The sequence below is a fragment of the Dipteris shenzhenensis genome, chromosome 18, assembly GCF_047967505.1.
Source record: "Dipteris shenzhenensis isolate YYH24624 ecotype China chromosome 18, Dip_SZ_1.0, whole genome shotgun sequence".
NCBI lineage: Eukaryota > Viridiplantae > Streptophyta > Polypodiopsida > Gleicheniales > Dipteridaceae > Dipteris > Dipteris shenzhenensis.
In genome coordinates this window covers 29,364,859-29,370,858 of record NC_141613.1, presented here as the reverse complement: position 1 = coordinate 29,370,858, position 6,000 = coordinate 29,364,859, and positions in this window count along the sequence as shown.

Below are 6,000 nucleotides of genomic sequence, written 5' to 3'. Positions count from 1 at the left end.
GTGGATGGGGAGCTATTGGTGCAACCATTGTGTTTAGTTGAAGAGATGGTGGCGGAGTTTGGCAACCCACCCGAGGTGAGTACAAGTTGAGCACTTGCAAATGTTCAAGTTCGTGATCTTTATTGATGGATTTTGGAGTCGGTCTATTTGCAAGCAAAGACCTATACGATTACTCCCAGGTCTCATGCGATGATCGCGGTAGTAAAGCAAAGACCAGTGTCTTGGGCATGAATTTTAAAGGAGAGAATCCATGCAAAGGCATAGAGGGTGGCAACGGCAGTAGAGAAGAAATAAGCTGTGAATTCAAAGATTTGGCAGATTCTGGAAGTTTGTTTCCCTTACAACTTGACTCTACTATTCCTCGAAGGAATACGGCACTAGTTTTGACCCTGGAGCCAGAAGGACCTCTGTAAGATGTGGGTAAAGGATCATTTGGTCGAGAGTCTAAGAAGCATAGACGTCAAGTTCCTCGGATCACGCAGGGAGTGCTTCCTTCTATTGCTCTCCCATGCAATCACAACATCAATAGGGGTGCTTGTGAGTTTGTTGAGCAATGGGTTGTCATCAACGCAACTCAGTGTGGTGCCCCTACCGGTGATTTTCGAGCGGGTAGCCGTTTCAATGGTGCGTGTGCCGACTGTGGTGGGTACTTCATTTGGAAGTCCTATGGTTGGTGGTTCTTTTACTTCACAATGGTTGGAGAAGCTCCAGTGCACAATAGCAACTGTGGTGGCAACCACTGTTGTGGTAGAAGTGACAGAGATGTTGTAGGTGATAGCAGCAGAGCAACAGAAGAGGTCATTGCAATCTCCAAGCCTGGTCTCTCCGACACCCTTGATCGGGTTGTCATTGCGGCTGCAATCAACGCATCTGCAACTCTAGTTTTATGCACAACTGCTAGCTCGACTTGTGATGCAGTGTTCTACGTGGACTGATCCCTCCAGAGTTACGGCATTAGAGATTGAAGTTTTTCAATTGTGTAGTGAGAATGAGGCCCTGCGATGTCAGAATGTGAGGATGCAGCAACTGGAAGAGCGGGTTACGGTCCTTGAAGCGCAAATGCAGGTAGCCAAAGCTCACTTGGAGGCCACACAAGTCACATGCAGAGTATGTTGTGGAAATTCATGACGAGTTGTTGTGACGACGTACTACCGATGGACTGGCTAAGTATTTGCGAGCTTTCCCCGGGACGGTTAGTGTCAACATGGAGCATATGGGTTCACTCCTTTGTGCTTTGCAAGGGGACGTGCGAGCGGAGTGGGATAGATGGATCGCACAGTGGCAGGCTATTGTTTCGCATCAATGCTATCTAGATATAGATGGTGATGTAGGTGCGGATGTGGGGTCACTGCCGCAAAGTGGTCTTCAGGTGTAGACAATCTCTGGTTTGATGGGTTCGAGTGCTTCCGCAGGTGGGAGCAGTAATGTGGACAAGTGTAAAGGGGTGGTTGCAGAGTTAGTACTCCTGCTGCAGAGGAAGATTGGCACACAAAGTATGAAGAATGGGCTCCAGACATTGTGAAGTTGTTGCTCGCTCAGGAAGAAAGGTACAGGTTTTGAAGCGGCAAAGGCGTTCCCTTTGTTTTTGGTTGGAGCTATGTGCCCACTCCTTCAACATGTCCTTACCTCCTCGCCCTCCTTGGTGGAATGAAGTGGATCAATTTTTGGAGAAGGTTTATGATAAGCATACTCATTTTCCTAGTTTGCCTAATCCCCCTTCGTACGAGGTGATTGTAATTGAGCGACCAGATACACAAGAAGAGCGCTAGCAACAATGACGACTACTATAGGGTGCATGGATTAAAGAGATACTTCCTCTTGAGTAGTGGCTTGAGTATCAGCCAGTGGATTGTCCCGCATCCATTACAGTGGTTGATGGATATGGAAAAGGATCGACAATTGAAGATATGGTTGCGGAAGAGGCAACATGAGACTATTGATGCAAGTTCAAGGAGCCTACAAAATAGTTGCAACCAGAGTTGAGTGAATGTAATGATGCGGTACCGAGCAAAGTTGGGGTTCCTGGTGCACACTTGAAGAGTGGTTCAAGTTCGGATGAAGAGTAAGAGTTCACAGCAATGGTGGCTTTTGGGTAGCCTCGCAGTTCAGAAAGCACCCGGAGCGTTGTGTGCTATTACACAAGCAGGCGATGACAACCCGATTCTTACTTCTTCAGTATAGATAGATTCAAAAGAGATGCTTCTCTTCATGCATCCTTAGTGATTTGGTTGTGATATTCCTAAGTTGCACTTGGTTCTTTGCAGAGGCTATGCTCAAAATTATTGTTACACAGATTCGCGAGATGTCTATCATAGGGGATGGGTATCTATTGTGGATTCATATAGTCCACTGTGAGTGCCATGTATTATTGCATAACCATGCGGGTAAGTAGTAGTGACTATGAGGGGTGTGTGTGGGTAGGTTAGTCACAACGGCAGATGGTTTGAGTCTTCAACGGTTCCTATACGTTGCTTGTTCTTGTACACATGCTATTTCGACTTTGTTCTTCCTAGTGAGATAGATGAGCTCTTGCTCTCAGTTATGTACATCTTACGCAGTGTTATGGCAATCTTTCTTTTCTTATTCTATGTGTTTTTAGTAGATGATGCACTGTGTATTCATTTGTATACCCCGTAGCGTCTATCCGGTATAGTGATGCTACAATATGGTCTCGTTCACACATACCTTTATCCTAAGGACAAATATAAGTCTCCCCCTAGCCTAGCTAATGGAGTATCAATGTTAGGTAGTATAATGGGGGAAGTAATCTGCTACCTTACTACTCCTCTCAGCTTAAGCATCACCGTCCATCTCAACGCTTTGACTAGTATAAGGAGAAAATTAAGGCAAAACTCAAGAAATCGCATAGCATCTCACTTGGATGGAACGCGAGAGTATTGGTGGTTCAGCATATCCTAGCAGCTCAACAACCTACTTGGCCTCCTGGTCCTTCAGCAAATACCATTGCAAAGAGCTTAAAAAGATGTTCCGTTTGTTCATCAGGGCTGAGGGAGGAGGCACAAGACACATGCACTATGTCCCCTAGGATGCCATGAAAGCCCCAAAGTCCCAAGGAGGGTTGGGTTTGTCGGATATTAGGCTCAAAAGCATCTCTTTGATATGCAATGGCTCCCGAAACTATTTGAGATCAATCACTCATGGGTCGATATCACCAAGTAATTCATAGAAAAGCAAAAAGCAAAGTCGCAAGGTATGGATTGGGTTGGCCTGGCATGATAGGCTTTTTCCAAATTTCCAATTCGTATCATAGACTTAGATCAGATGGTTGCGGCATGGATGACATGTGGAGAATTGCTCTCCTAGTATGGACAAGGTGGCCTTAAAGAAGATGTGCACCTTGTTGAAGTTATATGGTGGTCGTGGACACTGCCTAGGAATGGCAAGCCATTCACGTTGCACTACCTTGTGAGGCCCACAAGCCTCTTCAAGAAAGGAGTCAGGACTTGGCAAAATATTTGGGACTTATAAAGGGTGTCTATGGGTGCTAGTGGAGTAGCTTCAAACCTGATACGCTCTTATGGAGTGAGAAACCGATCTGATGCATCCCTTCCTCTCATTGGATGGCAAACCAATGGAGGTTGGGCAAGGCCAACCTCTGAAAATCTCAAACCAAAATCATGTATCAATTTCGTATTGGTTTGTTTTCTATCCCGACTGATCACGCATTAATACATTCAACACCTTAATTTTAAACAAGTGGGAATTGTAAGAAAATAATACGTCTGTGCTCAACAGATAACAAGATCTCGTACGCAAGAGAGAAAACAAGATAGTATGGAGAATCAAAATTTTGATTACTGTAGAACTGATACAATAGATGGTGCTGCATCCCAACCGTGTGCTCCTATGAAAGAAGCTTCAATGGCATGCTGGAAACAGTAGAAGACAGAGGCTGAATGCTAAGGAATAAGGGTTGCTGAAGCTAGTGATAAAATGGGCTTCACGGGCTTGCTGTTGTATAGCCACCAGTCGTAGTCGGTTAGGCTCAATTGGGTGACCAACCCAGTTCGCCCAAAACAGTCGACTAGGGGTCAGTCTCGAAATAGGCCACCGACCATACGATAGAACCGGTGCACAAAACAGAGCAACTAACCTACGGTCTCTATTTGGCCCAAAGCCATCCGGGATCATATGAGGCTCCAAACGGGCCCCGCAACCCGAGAGTGGCCTGCCCCAGGAAATGCTCCATCTACCCTCAGTGCGGTTAGTCAAGGGATGCCTTCCTGCACTTGCATGTAGCCTAGTTGGCAGTGTGCCAACTCTATCTGAAGCCGTTTGGCCATCAAGCCACACATGGCCCCCATCTGGTGTCTAAACCAAGACCTACCGGATAACCGAGCTACTCAAATGCCTTCTCCTCATATGGGGGGCTTACAAGTAGAGTTAGCTGGTTCCCACGTAGTTACATGAGAGTGGAGCATTGATATCTAACACCCCCCCTCAATGTCCACCCGCAAGTGAACTTACTTTTTCGGCCCAATGCCAAGTCGATGAAGATGCCTCTCCAACAAGTCTCTTCCAAGAGGCTTCGTGAAGATGTCTGCAACATTCTCTGTAGTCGGACAGTACACCAAGTCGACATCCATGATGAGCTCATGTACAAAGTGATATTGAATCTCAATGTGTTTTGTGCGAGCGTGGAACACCGGGTTCTTTGCAATCGCCATGCAACTCTGATTGTCACATGATAACTACGTAGGCTTGTTCTGCACTGCACTTATGTCCCCCAAAATCATCCTCAACCACACTACCTCGCAAGAAGCAAAGCATGCAAATTTGTACTCGGCCTCAGTAGAAGAAAGAGCAACTGTGGGTTGCTTCTTGCTGACCCATGACACAACTCCAGATCCAAGTGAGAAACAGTACCCTGTCACTGATCTCCTGCTGTCCACGTCTCCTGCCCAATTCGAGTCACAGAATCTAGTCAAGATGTTGCCCTTGGTATAGGTGATGCCATAATCAAGTGTGCATTTGATGTATTTCAGCACCTACATCCTTGCCCTCCAATGGTTCTCCCATGTCTTATTGGAAAACCTGCTAAGTACACCAGTCGCAAAGCTGATGTCTGGCCATGTGTTGCACAGGTAAACCAAGCTGCCCATAAGCCTTTTGTACTTCGCTTCATCCACCAATGGTGATGAATCCTCGTTTGAGAGCTTCGCGTCAACCTCCATAGGGGTACCAACTGTTTTGCACTCAGCCATGCCGAATGCCTTCAGTATCTCTCCAGCATACTTCAGCTGTGAAATGAAGATCTGTTTCGGCTCCTGCCAAATTTCAATCCCCAAACAAAAATGCATTAGTCCGAGGTCTGTCATTTCAAACTCTCTTCCTAGCAAATGTTTCGTCTACGAGATCTTCTCTTCATGGTTCCCTATTATGACAAGGTCGTCCACATAAAGGACTCGGGGGGGTCACTCATCATATGTAACCCTATCACGTGAGTTCAATAGAAGGATATTTTTTATTTCTAAAATTTACAGAAATAAATATACATAAGGGACTATTTAAAATAGTTTTGGAAAAAATTTACAGATTTGTATAGAAAAGGGATATATTTTATTAATGAAAAAATTTACAGATAAGGGATTTTAAATATAGGCCTTGAACGCACGTGATATAGAGGGTTTATACATAGTGACCCCCCTGAGTAATTTGTTCATAATTAATTCTCCGTAATCGTAATGACAGGGGATGGCTATCAGAAGTGGGGAGAAGGTCATGATGATGGTGGGGAATGAAGTGGTTGGAATGGTGGAGTGTGTGCAATAGATCCGGAGGCCTACTGTAGTGGTGTGAAGATTGGGACAGAAAATGTATCGGTGATAGTGGAGAAGTCTATCAATAGTGAAATGCTCTTGCCATTTCCCACTATGGATGCAGTGCTTGTTGGTGAGGCAATTTGGAGCGTTGTCAAGTGGCCTAGGGGCTCTCTAAAACATGTTGGTGATTCTCTAGATGATGCGGTAACTGAAGAAG